General features: G+C 38.9%; 1 protein-coding gene across 2 annotated transcripts in view; it reads right to left on the bottom strand.

The window, feature by feature from the left end:
* ANGPT1 (angiopoietin 1) overlaps positions 1-17,423 on the bottom strand; it is a 296,850-nt gene that overhangs the window by 215,579 nt on the left and 63,848 nt on the right. The window lies entirely within an intron of this gene.

The following is a 17,423-nucleotide window of genomic DNA, read 5'->3' as shown; positions in this document are numbered from 1 at the left end:
CGTTCAGAATGGACTGGTTGGATCTCCTTGCAGTCCAAGGGACTCTCAACAGTCTTCTCCAACACCACAGTTCAAAAGCATCAATTCTTCGGCGCTCAGCCTTCTTCGCAGTCCAACTCTCACATCCATACATAACCACAGGAAAAACCATAGCCTTGACTAGACGGACCTTAGTTGGCAAAGTAATGTCTCTGCTTTTGAATATACTATCTAGGTTGGTCATAACTTTTCTTCCAAGGAGTAAGCGTCTTTTAATTTCATGGCTGCAATCACCATCTGCAGTGATTTTGGAGCCCAAAAAAATAAAGTCTGACACTGTTTCCACTGTTTCCCCATCTATTTTCCATGAAGTGATGGGACCAGATGCCATGATCTTCGTTTTCTGAATGTTGAGCTTTAGGCCAACTTTTTGGCTCTCCTCTTTCACTTTCATCAAGAGGCTTTTGAGTTCCTCTTCACTTTCTGCCATAAGGGTGGTGTCATCTGCATATCTGAGGTGATTGATATTTCTCCCGGCAATCTTGATTCCAGCTTGTGTTTCTTTCAGTCCAGCGTTTCTCATGATGTACTCTTCATATAAGTTAAATAAGCAGGGTGACAATATACAGCCTTGATGTACTCCTTTTCCTATTTGGAACCAGTCTGTTGTTCCATGTCCAGTTCTAACTGCTGCTTCCTGACTTGCATACAGATTTCTCAAGAGGCAGGTCAGGTGGTCTGGTATTCCCAACTCTCTCAGAATTTTCCACAGTTTATTGTGATCTGAATATGGGAAATGTTCCCTTAGTATCTCTAATTTTCTTGAAGAGGTCTCTAGACTCTCCTATTCTATTGTTATCCTCTATTTCTTTGCACTGATCACTAAGAAAGCTTTCTTATCTCTCCTTGCTATTCTTTGGAACTCTGTATTCAAATGGGTATATCTTTCCTTTTCTCTTTTGCCTTTCACTTCCCTTCCTTTCTCAGCTATTTGTAAGGCCTCCTCAGACAACCATTTTGCCTTTTTGCATTTCTTTTCCTTGGGGATGGTCTTGATCCCTGCCTCCTGTACAGTGTCACAAACCATTGTCCATAGTTCTTCAGGCACTCTCTCTATCAGATCTAACCCGCTGAATCTATTTGTCACCCCAGTGTATAACTGTAAAGGAGTTGATTTAGGTCATACCTGAATGGTCTAGTGGTTTTCCCTACTTTCTTCAATCTAGTCCGAATTTGGGAATAAGGAGTTCATGGTCTGAGCCACAGTCAGCTCCCAGTCTTGTTTTTGCTGACTCTATTGAGCTTCTCCATCTTTGGCTGCAAAAAATATAACCAATCTGATTTCAGTATTGACCATCTGGTGATGTCCATGTGTAGAGTCTTCTCTTGTGTTGTTGGAAGAGGGTCTTTGCTCTGATCAGTGCATTCTCTTGGCAAACTTATATTAGCCTTTGCCCTACTTCGTTTTGTATTCCTAAGCAAATTTGCCCGTTACTCCAGGTACCTCTTGGCTTCCTACTTTTGCATTCCAGTCCCCTATGATGAAAAGGACATCTTTTTTGGGTATTAGTTCTAGAAGATATTGTAGGTCTTCACAGTACCATTCAGCTTTAACTTCTTCAGCATTACTAGTCAGAGCATAGACTTGGATTACTATGATTTTGAATGGTTTGCCTTGGAAACAAACAGGGTTCATTCTGTTGTTTTTCAGATTGCATCCAAATACTGCATTTTGGATTCTTTTGTTGACTATGATGGCTACTCCATTTCTTCTAAGGAATTCTTGCCCGCAGTAGTAGATATAATGGTCATATGAGTTAAATTCATACTGTTCATGGGGTTCTCAAGGCAAGAATACTGAAGTGGCTTGCCATTCCCTTCTCCAGTGGACCACATTCTGTCAGACCTCTCCACCATGACCTGCCCATCTTGGGTTGCCCCACAGGCATGGCTTGGTTTCATTGAGTTAGACAAGGCTGTGGTCCTAGTGTGATTATATTGACTAGTTTTCTGTGAGTATGGTTTCAGTGTGTCTGCCCTCTGATGCCCTCTTGCAACACCTACCATCTTACTTAGGTTTCTCTTACATTGGGTGTGGGGTATCTCTTCACGGTTGCTCCAGGAAAGCACAGCCTGGGCTCGATAAAGGACAGAAATGGTATGGACCTAACAGAAGCAGAAGATATTAAGAAGAAGTGGCAAGAATACACAGAAGAACTGTACAAAAAAGATCTTCATGACCCAGATAATCATGATGACATAATCATTAATCTAGAGCCAGACATCTTGGAATGTGAAGTCAAGTGGGCCTTAGAAAGCCTCACTACGAACAAAGCTAGTGGAGGTGATGGAATTCCAGTTGAGCTGTTTCAAATCCTGAAAGATGATGCTGTGAAAGAGCTGTACTCAATATGCCAGTAAATTTGGAAAACTCAGCAGTGGCCACAGGACTGGAAAAGGTCAGTTTTCATTCCAATCCCAAAGAAAGGCAATGCCAAAGAATGCTCAAACTACTGCACAATTGCACTCATCTCACATGCTAGTAAGGTAATGCTCAAAATTCTCCAAGCCAGGCTTTAGCAATACATGAACCATGAACTCCCTGATGTTCAAGCTGGTTTTAGAAAAGGCAGAGGAACCAGAGATCAAATTGCCAACATCTGCTGGATCATGGAAAAGCAAGAGAGTTCCAGAAAAACATCTATTTCTGCTTTATTGACTATGTCAAAGCCTTTGACTGTGTGGATCACGATAAACTGTGGAAAATTCTGAAAGAGACAGGAATACCAGACCACCTGACCTGCCTCTTGAGAAATCTGTATGCAGGTCAGGAAGCAACAGTTAGAACTGGACATGGAAAAACAAATTGATTCCAAATAGGAAAAGGAGTACATGAAGGCTGTATATTGTCACCCTGCTTATTTAACTTCTATGCAGAGTACATAATGAGAAATGCTGGACTGGAAGAAACATAAGCTGGAGTCAAGATTGCCGGGAGAAATATCAGTAACCTCAGATATGCAGATGACACCACCCTTATGGCAGAAAGTGAAGAGGAGCTAAAAAGCCTCTTGATGAAAGTGAAAGAGGAGAGCCAAAAAGTTGGCTTAAAGCTCAACATTCAGAAAACAAAGATGATGGCATCTGGTCCCATCACTTCATGGGAAATAGATGGGGAAACAGTGGAAACAGTGTCAGACTTTATTTTTTGGGGCTCCAAAATCACTGCAGATGGTGACTGCAGCCATGAAATTAAAAGATGCTTACTCCTTGGAAGAAAAGTTATGACCAACCTAGATAGCATATTCAAAAGCAGAGACATTGCCGACTAAGGTCCGTCTAGTCAAGGCTATGGTTTCTCCAGTAGTCATGTATGGATGTGAGAGTTGGACTGCGAAGAAGGCTGAGTGCCGAAGAATTGATGCTTTTGAACTGTGGTGTTGGAGAATACTCTTCAGGGTCCCTTGGACTGCAAGGAGATCCAACCAATCCATTCTGAAGGAGATCAGCCCTGGGATTTCTTTGGAAGGAATGATGCTAAAGCGGAAGCTCCAGTACGTTGGCCACCTCATGTGAAGAGTTGACTCATTGGAAAAGACTCTGATTTTGGGAGGGGTTGCAGGCAGGAGAAGGGGACGACCGAGGATGAGATGGCTGGATAGCATCACGGACTCAATGGACGAGACTTTGAGTGAACTCCGGGAGTTGGTGATGGACAGGGAGGCCTGGCGTGCTGCGATATATGAGGTCGCAAAGAGTCGGACACGACTGAATGACTGAACTGAACTGAACCCATGCTAGGGCACTTTGAGAGATTATACAGGATATAGGTGGTCTGAGGTCTGCCATATGAGGTATAGGATTAAATCCCTAGAGACTTCAGACTTAAATTGAAGAAAGTAGGGAAAACCACTAGACCATTCAGGTATGACCTAAATCAAATCCCTTATGATTATACAGTGGAAGTGAGAAACAGATTTAAGGGACTAGATCTGCTAGACAGAGTGCCTGATGAACTATGGAATCAGGTTCCTGACATTGTACAAGAGAAAGGGATCAAGACCGTCCCCATGGAAAAGAAATGCAAAAAAAGCAAAATGGCTGTCTGGGAGGCCTTACAAATCACTGTGAAAAGAAGATAAGTGAAAAGCAAAGGAGAAAAGGAAAGATATAAGCATGTGAATGCAGAGTTCCAAAGAACAGCAAGAAGAGATAAGAAAGCCTTCTTCAGCGATCAATGCAAAGAAATAGAGGAAAAGAACAGAATGGGAAAAACTAGAGATCTCTTCAAGAAAATTAGAGATACCAAGGGAATATTTCATGCAAAGATGGGCTTGATAAAGGACAGAAATGGTATCGACCTAACAGAAGCAGAAGATATTAAGAAGTGGCAAGATTACACAGAAGAACTGTACAAAAAAGATCTTCACGACCCAGATAATCACAATGGTGTGATCACTCACCTAGAGCCAGACATCCTTGAATGTGAAGTCAAGTGGGCTTTAGAAGGCATCACTACAAACAAAGCTAGTGGAGGTGATGGAATGCCAGTTGAGCTATTTCAAATCCTGAAAGATGATGCTGTGAAAGTGCTGCACTCAATAGGCCAACAAATTTGGAAAACTCAGCAGCGGCTACAGGACTGGAAAAGGTCAGTTTTCATTCCAATCCCAAAGAAAGGCATTGCCAGAGAATGCTCAAACGACTGCACATGCACTCATCTCACACGCTAGTAAAGTAATGCTCAAACTTCTCCAAGCCAGGCTTTAGCAATACGTGAACCGTGAATGCCCTGATGTTCAAGCTGGTTTTAGAAAAGGCAGAGGAGCCAGAGATCAAATTGCCAACATCTGCTGGATCATGGAAAAAGCAAGAGAATTCAAGAAAAAACATCTACTTCTGCTTTATTGACTATGCCAAAGCCTTTGACTGTGTGGATCACAATAAACTGTGGAAAATTCTGAAAGAGATGGGAAAATTCTTCAAGAGATGACCTGCCTCTTGAGAAACCTATATGCAGGTCAGGAAGCAACAGTTAGAACTGGACATGGAACAACAGACTGGTTCCAAATAGGAAAAGGAGTACGTCAAGGCTGTATATTGTCACCCTGCTTATTTACCTTCTATGCAGAGTACATAATGAGAAACACTGGGCTGAAAGAAGCACAGGCTGGAATCAAGATTGCCAGGAGAAATATCAGTAACCTCAGATATGCAGATGACACCACCCTTATGGCAGAAAGTAAAGAGGAACTAAAGAGCCTCTTGATGAAAGTGAACTAGGAAAGTGAAAATGTTGGCTTAAAGCTCAACATTCAGAAAACAACGATCATGGCATCTGGTCCCATCATTTCATGGAAAATAGATGGGGAAACAGTGGGAACAGTGTTAGACTTTATCTTTTTGGGCTCGAAAATCAATGCAGATGGTGACTGCAACCATGAAATTAAAAGACGCTTACTCCTTGGAAGAAAAGTTATGACCAACCTAAATAGCATATTCAAAAGCAGAGACATTACTTTGCCAACAAAGGTCTGTCTAGTCAAGGCTATGGTTTTTCCTGTGGTCATGTATGGATGTCAGAGTTGGACTGTGAAGAAAGCTGTGAGCTGAAGAATTGATGCTTTTGAACTGTGGTGTTGGAGAAGACTCTTGAGAGTCCCCTGGACTACAAGAAGATCCAACCAGTCCATCTGAAGGAGATCAGGGTGTTGTTTGGAAGGAATGATGCTAAAGCTGAAGCTCCAGTACTTTGGCCACCTCATGCGAAGAGTTGACTCATTGGAAAAGACTCTGATGCTGGGAGGGATTGGGGGCAGGAGGAGAAGGGGACTTCAGAGGATGAGATGGCTGGATGTAATCATCGACTCAATGGACGTGAATTTGAGTGAACTCCGGGAGATGGTGATGGACAGGGAGGCCTGGCGTGCTGCGATTCATGGGGTCACCAAGAGTCAGACACGACTGAGCGACTGAACTGAACTGAACTGAATTCATTTTCATTCCTGGAGATGGGAAAGGCTATCCACTCCAGCATTCACACAGTACCTAATGGGTGCTGCTGCTTCTGCTAAGTCGCTTCAGTCGTGTCTGACTCTGTGTGACCCATATACGTCAGTCTACTAGGCTCCTCCGCCCATTGCATATTCCAGGCAAGAGTACTGGAGTTGGGTGCCATTGCCTTCTCCAACCTAATGGCTACTGAGTGGCAAATAATGTTCAGAAAGGAACATTCTATTGCAAGTGGATTAGAGTGGTGAGTTATGCCCCAGGAAACCAATCTTTTTTTATGAAATAGTTTTGTTGCTTTCAAAATCCTGTGCAGAGAAAGGACATTTCAAAGCAGAACATGTAATTAAGTCATTAATAAAGAGATATGTATGCTTATAGCTGATAAACATTGTTATGGCAGAAACCAACATAATATTGTGAATCAATTATCCTTCAATTAAAAATAAATTAAACAGAGAAATATTGAATAAAGGATTGAAAACAAAACCCAAATCTCAACCATGTGAGATGAAAAAGAAAACTGTACAAATAAAGACACTGAACAATATTTCCCTTTTCTGGAAAATTAATGGTCTTGAAAAAAATGGTCTTTCAATTCCTTTCAAGCCTGTGATTTTAAATGGATGAAACAGGATATTAACTTCCATCATAAACCAGGGATCTAGGACCAATTGTACAAAAATTCCATCTTGTTAATGCTTTTTCTTATCTCAAACAGGAAATTTAAAAGTTTCAAAAATACTTTTGTACCAAAGGGACATACACAAAAGGCACAAAGTACTCTCAGTTGAGAAATTGGAAGTAAAGGTCTCATTCAGAGGTCATAACTAGTCCAGGTCCAACAATCTTCAAAGGCAAGATTTCAAAGATTCCTCAACCATTCATAAATTCATATATTCTTTATTATGCTCCTACTATATTCCAGATACTATGAAATGTGGTAGAATACATAATTAACTATGGCATAGTGTTCACCATTCTATATAATAAATTTGAGTTAAAATACAATAATAAGTTAATACAAAGGAAAGAGAAAATTCTGATTGAGTAAAGGACTGAATATTTAAAAATGGGTTACAGAAGTATTTGCTGTTATCTAAATATGGGGTTGTAAAGTCAGACATGACTTAGTGACTGAACAACAACAAAATAATATGATTCCAATGCCTAAGAATGGAGAAAAAGGGGTAGTATTCAACAGGGAGGGAACAGCCTTAGCAAAGATAAAGAGGAAGTGTGATGTGCTTGGCAAGTTTTGAGAATAGAGAAAAGTGTAGCATGCTTAATAGGCCTATGGGAATGTGAGTGTGGCAAGCAATGAGACAGGAAAAACAGGCTGGACTAAATGTATGAGAGAGAGTTTGGACTTCATTTTGTGGGTAGTTTTGAATCATGTAAGTTTTTGAAGCAGAAGGACTTGAAATACCTCCTCTTGGAGTTGGGAGGACAGAATACAAGAGATAAATAAGTACAGAGTATTGGGGCCAATGAGATCATTTACTGGCCTGCTCAAAAGTCCATGGGAAAGAACTTAAGGACCTGAATTCAGTAGAGGGCATGAATGAGTAAAGAGACTTTTCCAAAGAAGGTCAGTCTCAGCTAACACAAATTTCTAAAGAAATGCAAAACATCAAATAGCAACTTAAGTTAAAGCTTGTAAACTGGCTTAGGGGCTGGCCCTGATTGGGTAAGCAATGATTTGTAATTAGCTTATTAAAGAAGACTAAAATCTTTTGGCTTCTGTTTTTGTTAGACTGATAATGTTTGCTTGTAAATGTGTGCTCAGTAAGTTTAGGGAAAAAAAAAAACTATTTGAAAATGTTTTGTTCCCTGAAAGTGGTAAACATCTGTCTTGAACCACATTTGAATTCTTAGTTGTTTATCAATTCCATTTAGATGCGGTTAATGGCAAGTTAAATCACAGTGAAACTCATTCAAGAATCATTCTTATTTACTGAAGTATGAATGGAAGAGATTTATTTGTTCTCCCTTTAGTTATTCTCTATCTAAAATAGAAAATGGGTGGGTGGATATTAAAACAATATTATTATAGTAATTGGTTTGGGGATTGAGGTTGGAAATGGGGAATGACTGCAGATGGGAAATTTTTTTTAGAATCATGGAAATTTCCTCAAATTAGATTGTAGGACTGGTTGCACTACTCTGTAAATTTACTAAAAGTCATTGGATTTATATTTTAAATGGGTGAATTTTATGGTATGTAAATTATACCTCATTGAAGCTATTAAGAACATTATGTGTACATATAGTAAGAATTTTAAATCTGCTAAATGTAAATTTTATACATGCTAAATCTGTTAAATCTAATATATAATTTGCAGTCATTTATCCAATAACAGTCTATAGAGAAAATACTAGGGACAGGATAAACCAGTGCTTCTTGAATTGAATGTGTTTAAGAATTGTCACTGGATAGTAAATGCAGATTCTAATTCAGCAGGTCTGGATCTGGGTCCATAATTCTACCATTTCAACAAACTTCCAGGTGATCCATGCACTGGCTGGAAAACCACATTTGAATGCCAAAGTTCTAGACACTGGAAATATAGCAAGGAATAAGAAAGCAGTTTCCTTGCTCGCATGGAGCTGGCATCCTAGGAAAGGAGGCAGTTAAGTAATCAAGTAAATAAATAAAAGCTCAAGATAGTTTCTCATATATATTACCTAACCATCCAAACAACACTGTGATTCAATATTATATCTCAAAATACTTGTGTTCATTGCCCATCACGTCAGGCATCACAACAGATGATGGAGACACAACTGTGAGCAAACCACCACCACTACTGATCTCATGAAATTTATAATCTCATGCTACACTCATTTTATCATCAAAACAACCCTACAAAGTATGTAATATAATTCTCTTTATTTTACAGAAGCAGAAGGCCACACAACTCATACCAGTGCTGTGTCTCAAACCTAAGACACCATGCTAGACTGTAATCTCCTTAATTTCATAATTACATTTATGTGCTTGTGGCTCATTCGTGTCCGACTCTTTTGCAACTCCATGGACTGTAGCCTGCTAGGCTCCTCTGTTCATGGACTTCTCCAGGCAAGAATACTGGAGTGGGTTGCCATTTCCTTCTCCAAGGAATTTTCCCAATCAGGAATTGAACCTGAGTCCCTGAACTGCAGGCAAATTCTTTACCGACTGAGCTACAAGGGAAATATTGATACATTTAAGAAATGAGAAAGGTAGATTGCATTTAACATTAGAGAATGCATACTATGTTCTTTCGGGCTTCCGCGCCATTGGCAAGTTGTACTATTTGTACTATCTATCAGCTTAGCTCTTTCCTCTTTCTGGGTCTCACATTATTAAAATGCTCATGTGCTTATATGGAAGATTGTTATTTAGGTCTATATTTCTTTCTTTGCTACCAATTTCAGAACTTTCTGAGAATCTATTTATATTCTCCTCTCCTGGGAATTTGAAGTTCATCTTCATTTATCATCTGCAGATATGTTTCTCATGCTACTTACTTCCTTTTCTCAGTTCACTAATGATATAGTTAAACAAAATAGAACTCAACACTGACCCATGAGGACAGCTCCTTAGATTCTGTGTTCATTTTATGTCCATCATCCACTCCTTCAATGGAATGTCTTAGCTTAAAGTGTTCGTACTGGAGCAAGAACAAGCCACTATAGTTAACAGATGAATATAAATTCCTAGATAAATATATGGCAGAAATATTTGAAAATCAACAATTTACTTGCATGAATATGAACAATGATGGAAATATAAAATTGGAATTATATTCTAATATATTTGAACACTATAATAGCTAACACTTATTGAACATGAATATGTGAATAACTTCATTATACTATTATCTTTAATTTAAAAAATCACCTTCCAATATAGCTACATTTCTCACCATCACCACTATTTCCCAGGCCAGAAACTGAGAGCCAGTAAGGTAAGATTATATCTCCAGGGCAGACTTTCTTCAAAATTTATATATTTATCTAATACTGCTTATATTGCTACATTTTATACTGCTATTTTTTCGTTGTCATTTTAACTGTGCTTTTAAGAAACTAACCATGTTACCCTTCTAATTTGGGATTTGAAACTTCTCAGTATTCTCCCAAAGAACACTTGGTTTGGAAAATCTGAACAACAGTGTGTCTCCCCCAACGAATAGTTGACTCCACTAGGATCAGTGGAAAATCCCATGGACGGAGGAGCCTGGTAGGCTGCAGTCCATGGGGTCGCTAGGAGTTGGACACGACTGAGCGACTTCACTTTCACTTTTCACTTTCATGCATTGGAGAAGGAAATGGCAACCCACTCCAGTGTTCTTGCCTGGAGAATCCCAGGGACGGGGGAGCCTGGTGGGCTGCCGTCTATGGGGTCGCACAAAGTCGGACACGACTGAAGTGACTTAGCAGCAGCAGCAGCAGCAGCAGGATCAGTAATTTGGTCTGGCTTGTTCTAGAGAGAGTCGTTACTAGCTACCTTGAAATAAGTGTTGTGAAACAAATTCCAGTTTTTATTTTAAAACTAAAGGAGTAAAGAGAATAAAAAAGGTTCAAGTATGTAAATGCTCTATAGTATTCAAACAGCTATGGTTTCAAGACAATTACATTAAGTACACAAATCTGGTTTTAATGACTGTGCTTAGAAGATGGGCAGAGCACTAAATACGTAAGTCATTGTGAACTTGGCACAGTAGCTCTGTTTATTTTAAGATCTCTTGCTGCTTTGGTTGAGGATGTTTACTTAACCAAACTCTATTAAACATGTTAGAAACATTACTGCAGATTTTGTCTTTGTAAGCACTTTTAATTGACAAGCTATGGAAGAGATAAATCACCAACCATAGTAGATGATGGCAGATGGACTAGAGCAGACACTAAGAGGACAGGCAGGTATCCTTTTATCTAGGACTAAAAAAAAAAATTAGTTGAATTAAGTGTTTCTGAAAAGCAAAGGACTGATAGTACTGGAGACTGAAGTTTACTTACCAGACATCAGGCTCTACCGGGGGGAATTGTTGGAGGGCATTTCTCTCCAGCGTGCTCTGACCTGCCGGAACTAGATGATTATTTCTCTCTGGTGTCAGGAAAATCCTGTGCTGGTAACTACTGAATGGAGTTTAGTCTTCAAACCTTACCTAACTCAGTTACTCTCAAGAACTTGATAGGTACAGAAAATCTTAACCATCCATAATGCTATCTAAGCCTAGGAAAGAAGGAAACTCATGTGTGTGTCACAGTGCAGGGACAGACAAGGAACCACACAAACTCCTGTCAATAATGATCCATGTGGAAACTCATATTTTAGCTTCATTATCATTTTTCCTTTCCCTTCCTTTTCCTCCACCTTCCTCCTTATTCACTTCTTCTTTGTCACTATCTTAATCTTTATTATCTCTACCTTTATTTATCTTTGGAGGGAGTTTGTCTTAATCTCATTTTCAATAACTGCAGAGGTTTTTCCGGATAAAGATTGTTTAGCTTTATACAAACATTTAAAATACTTATCAGAAATAATTTGATAATTTCTATGCAAAATTTTTAAATATCATGTTCTCACAAAATAGGTTTGCAGTAGAGAGGCACTGATTTTACTGTAAGCAAGGGAACTTAAGAACTTTTATCATACACTGTAATTATTTATTAGGTAATCTTGAAAGGCAGTGAATTGGCAGGCAGGAAAAAAAATACACGTTTATCTTTACTATTTACCTCTCAACCTGATAGAGATTTTGAGCCATGGCTATCACAGAAATTATCTGATGTTCTTTTGATGACTGTTGACAAAATCACTCCAGATACAACTCTATTTTATGTGGTGTGTGGTCTTGGAGGGAAAAAAATAGCCTTATTTGGTTTAATAATGGGCATCCTAAAAAAGCCCTACCAAGGTTTATAGAAGGACAGGATTAACAAAATAATTCACCTGAGAGAATAGCTATATGCTACATCTTTTTCTTAAAAGGTAGCATATGATACATAATTAAGTAACAAATGTACATTTTTTAATGAATTTTAAAAATTAAATACAATTTTTTGAGATCTAAATATAATACCATATTATTGTATAGTTTCTCAGATACATAGGTCTTCCGTGTTCCATGGAATACTGTTTACAATAGTGTTTATGATCTAAATAATAAACTTGTTTATGTAACCACAGCACCACTTATTTATGAGAAAAGAAACCGAAAGTCTAGATGCATATTAATTACTTAAACTTGCATGCAACCATTTGGAAAACAGGCTGTTATAATACCAGAATCAATGCCATTAATTTAGGAACTACTAAATATAGATTCCAGTACAGGCCAGTGGAAGAAATGGGGTTTCACAGTCAATAAACCTTTTTTGTTGTTTAGTTGCTAAGTTGTGTCCAACTCTTTGTGACCCCATGGACTGTAGCCCACCAGGCTCTTCTGTCCATGGGATTTTCCAGGCAAGAATACTGGAATGGTTTGCCATCTCCTTCTCCAGGGGATCTTCCAGATTCAGAAATCTAGCCCATGTCTCCTGCCTTGGCAGGCAGATTCTTTACCTATGAGCCACCAGGGGAAGCCACAACAAACTTAGAGGTGATTTAGCCTCTTCTAACCTGGTCTTCATCTACAACATGGGAATAATAATTTAACTGTACAAAGTTTTAAGAAGAGGATAGTTAACAATGCCATACACTATGTATTTGAAAGTTGTTAAAAGAGTAGATCTTAAAAATTCTCACCACACACACACACACACACACACACACACGAAACTATGTGAGGTGATGGATATGTTAACTAACCTTATTGAGAGAGTCATTTTGCAATATATCAAACCATTAGGCTATACACCTTAAACTTACACAATGTTACATATCAAATATGTATCAATAAAGCTGGAAGAAAGTTTTCAAGAAGACTCACGTAAGATAATTTATGCCTTGACCTAAACCCAGTAACATAAATGTACTCAATAAATTTTAGTTTCCTTTATGAAGTGGGAGTTCTCTTCCTAAGGATAAAAGTCATGTTCCATCCATATTTGTATCTGCCAAAGTGCTTGGTAGAATGTCTTACACAAGTGGCTATTCGATAAAATCTATAGGGAAAAAAAAGGAAGGAGAGGGAAGGACCCGGTTCTAATCTTAAACAAACTCCTAATTTAGTATGAAAGATAGAACTTACATAAGTAAACATTTATGCTTGGAATTTATATATAAAAATAAGTACCACCCTAAAGCCACATACCAGCTGCTAAATTATTAGAGTCAGGAATGAAGTTTGTCTTGCTGCTCAAAAGGCATTTGAATGAAAGAATTCTACAACTTTCATAGAGTCCATGAAAATAAGAAAAGAATACAGACAGGTATATTCGCTTGGAAGCCCCTAAAATAAGTCTGGAAGTATAAGGCATAGACAAGGAGGAGACTGTGAAAATGTGAAAAACAGAAATGAAAAAACATTGAGTAGGAATCAGAACATGAGGCTAGCCTCCAGATGTGAATGACTGGGACTGGGCAGGGGAAACCCAGGGTCTCTCTCTGAAAATGAAGAACAGGAAAAGCAGAATAGATAGGCTAAAGGGACACCATGAATTCCTTTTTTTTTTTTTTCATGTTTAGATTTAGGTGATGGCAGAACATCTAAGTAAAGATGTTTCATAAACAGGATGAAATCTGTGACTGGGGAGAATATAAAGGTCAGGGCAGAAGAGGAAGATCTGGAAATTGTCTGCATAGAGGTGGGTGGTTAATGAAAACTGGGTCTCAAGTATCCTGATTTGCAGAGAGCACATGAGCTTCAAACCACAGAAGATTATGGAAAACATTTCCTATTTTAATCACACTTGATTTTTAAGTATTTCTCAGTTCTCTCTGGGAGCTGATACATTACTAAATTTACAAACTTACCCATTTACATTAGAAAAACACTTGAAATATTTCAGATTCAATTCCTTCCTTTTGTAGACAGGAAGAAGCTCAGAGGTATTAATTGAAATGCTCAAGGTTATTGAGAAGTAAGTTTCCATTTGTTCATTCACTGAATAGGTTCAAATATGGAGATACAGATGAGTGCAAATATGGGATGCTTTAAAATTCTATATTGACATGCATTTCTATTTATAAATTCTTAATCTTTTTATGACTGTAATTTACTCATATGTGTGCTAAGCCAAGGTATATATTGCCAAATTCAGACTGAAATTGAAGAAAGTAGGGAAAACCACTAGACCATTCAGGTATGACCTAAATCAAATCCCTTATGATTATACAGTGGAAGTGAGAAATAGATTTAAGGGTCTAGATCTGACAGACAGAGTGCCTGAAGAACTATGGACGGAGATTCATGGCATTGTACAGGAGACAGGGATCAAGACCATCCCCATGAAAAAGAAATGCAAAAAGGCAAAATGGCTGTCTGAGGAGGCCTCGACATATTCAATAGCTATGAAAAGAAGAGAAGCGAAAAGCAAAGGAGAAAAAGAAAGATATAAGCATCTGAATGCAGAGTTCCAAAGAACAGCAAGGAGAGATAAGAAAGCCTTCCTCAGCGATCAATGCAAAGAAATAGAGGAAAACAACAGAATGGGAAAGACTAGAGATCTCTTCAAGAAAAATAGAGATAGATACCAAGGGAATATTTCATGCAAAGATGGGCTCGATAAAGGACAGATATGGTATGGACCTAACAGAAGCATAAGATATTAATAAGAGGTGGCAGGAATACACAGAAGAACTATACAAAAAAGATCTTCATGACCTAGATAATCATGATGGTGTGTGATCACTCACCTAGAGCCAGACATCCTGGAATGTGAAGTCAAGTGGGGCTTAGAAAGCATCACTACAAACAAAGCTAGTGAAGGTGATGGAATTCCAATTGAGTTCTTTCAAATCCTGAAAGATGATGCTGTGAAAGTGCTGCACACAATATGCCAGCAAATTTGGAAAACTCAGCAGTGGCCACAGGACTGGAAAAGGTCAGTTTTCATTCCAATTCCAAAGAAAGGCAATGCCAAAGATTGCTCAAACGACTACACAACTGCACTCATCTCACATGCTAGTAAAGTAATGCTCAAAATTCTACAAGCCAGGCTTCAACAATACGTGAACCGTGAACTTCTAGATGTTCAAGCTGGTTTTAGAAAAGGCAGAGGAACCAGAGATCAAATTGCTAACATCTGCTGGATCATCGAAAAAACAATAGAGTTCCAGAAAAACATCGACTTCTGCTTTATTGTATGTCAAGGCCTTTGACTGTGTGGACCACAGCAATCTCTGGAAAATTCTGAAAGAGATGGGAAAACCAGACCACCTGACCTGCCTCTTGAAAACCTATATGCAGGTCAGGAAGTAACAGTTAGAACTGGACATGGAACAACAGACTGGTTCCAAATAGGAAAAGGAGTACATCAAGGCTGCATATTGTCACCCTGCTTATTTAACTTCTATGCAGAGTACATCATGAGAAACACCAGGCTGGAAGAAGCACAAGCTAGAATCAAGATTGCCGGGAGAAATATCAATAATCTCAGATATGCAGGTGACACCACCCTTATGGCAGAAAGTGAAGAGGAACTAAAAAGCCTCTTGATGAAAGTGAAAGAGGAGAGTGAAAAAGTTGTCTTAAAGCTCAACATTCAGAAAACGAAGATCATGGCATCTGGTCCCAACACTTCATGGGAAATAGATGGGGAAACAGTAGAAACAGTGTCAGACTTTATTTTTTTGGGCTCCAAAATCACTGCAGATGGTGATTGCAGCCATGAAATTAAAAGACACTTACTCCTTGGAAGGAAAGCTTTTGACCAACCTAGACAGCATACTGAAAAGCAGAGACATTACTTTGCCAACAAAGGTCTGTCTAGTCAAGGCTATGGTTTTTCCAGTGGTCATGTATGGATGTGAGAGTTTGACTGTGAAGAAAGCTGAGTGCCGAAGAACTGATGCTTTTGAACTGTGGTGGAGAAGACTCTTGAGAGTCCCTTGCACTGTAAGGAGATCCTACCAGTCCATCCTAAAGGAAATCAGTCCTGGGTGTTCATTGGAAGGACTGATGCTGAAGCTGAAACTCCAATACTTTGGCCACCTCATACGAAGAGTTGACTCACTGGAAAAGACCCTGATGCTGGGAGGGACTGGAGTCAGGAGGAAAAGGAGAAGACAGAGAATGAGATGGCTGGATGGCATCACCGACTTGTTGGACATGAGTTAGAGTAAACTTCGGGAGTTGGTGATGGACAGGGAGGCCTGGCGTGCTGCTATTCATGGGGTCACAAAGAGTCGGACACGACTGAGCAACTGAACTGAACTGAAGGTATATATACTTAAATGACTCATCCAAAGCCATATACAATACAATAACTAGGAAATCAATGGTTTTCTACAAAACTTAATATGTTCTTTAAAACCAGTAAGCTGATGGTACCAAAACATTCACATTCAGAAACACTTTCTCAATTTAGTTGAAGTCAGAATAATCTATATACCTATATATGTAAAAGTGAAGTTGCTCACTCATGCCCGACTCTTTGCGACCCCATGGACAGTAGCCTGCACCAAGCTCCTCTGTCCCTGGGATTTTCCAGGCAAGAGTACTGGAGTGGGTTGCCATTTCCTTCTCCAGGGAATCTTCCTGACCCAGGGATCAAACCCAGGTCTCCTGCATTGTAGACAGATGCTTTACCATCTGAGCCACCAGGGAAGTCCTACCTATATATGTAGGATGTTTTATAAACTTCAATTTGACATATGAGTTTACTTAAGTTGATTTCAGCCATGTTATATGCTTAACTTGTCATGTAAAATATGAATACTCAAAAATAGAAAAAAGAGGTATGCTTTCCAAGTCACCTTTTATACACTCAAGGAAAACCAAAGTGGGGGGAAAAATATCTAGCGGAAACCCCAGCATGGCTATAATCTAGGCTATCAGCTTTCAGTTGTTTATTTGGAAAAACACTCAATCACTTTCTTTGGTATTTAACCTAACTGCATAGTTTACTCAACTGACAGCAGTCAGAATTTTTTAAAAGGCAACTTCATCGCACCGAAAATTTTACATCTGATTGTTTTTGGTAATAGACTATGAAATAGTTACACATCATATGACTGAATGTGTCCACTGACAGAAAACTGAGTAGCTTCGAAGCAACTGCAGTCTATCATTATCTATTCGGAAAATTCTTTCACACAATGACGTTTCCCTGCAACTTACGTCTATCCTTAGGGATTATGTAAATCAGTCATAATAGGTCCTTTGGCCTGATTATACTTTCATTGTTTGAAAAAGCTACCAGGTTCCCTCTGTGTTTCTTTATACCCTGATCATTCCTCCTATGAATTGGCACAAGCAACTTGCTCTCTTGGTTTGGTTTTTTCTCCATAGAAGTTTGTCCCATTCACTTCAGACCTTCTGTAACGTGATAGAGCATAGTAG

The sequence above is a fragment of the Oryx dammah genome, unplaced genomic scaffold (genome assembly GCF_014754425.2).
Source record: "Oryx dammah isolate SB20612 unplaced genomic scaffold, SCBI_Odam_1.1 HiC_scaffold_19, whole genome shotgun sequence".
Taxonomy (NCBI): domain Eukaryota; kingdom Metazoa; phylum Chordata; class Mammalia; order Artiodactyla; family Bovidae; genus Oryx; species Oryx dammah.
This window is presented reverse-complemented; position numbering and strand designations above follow the sequence as displayed.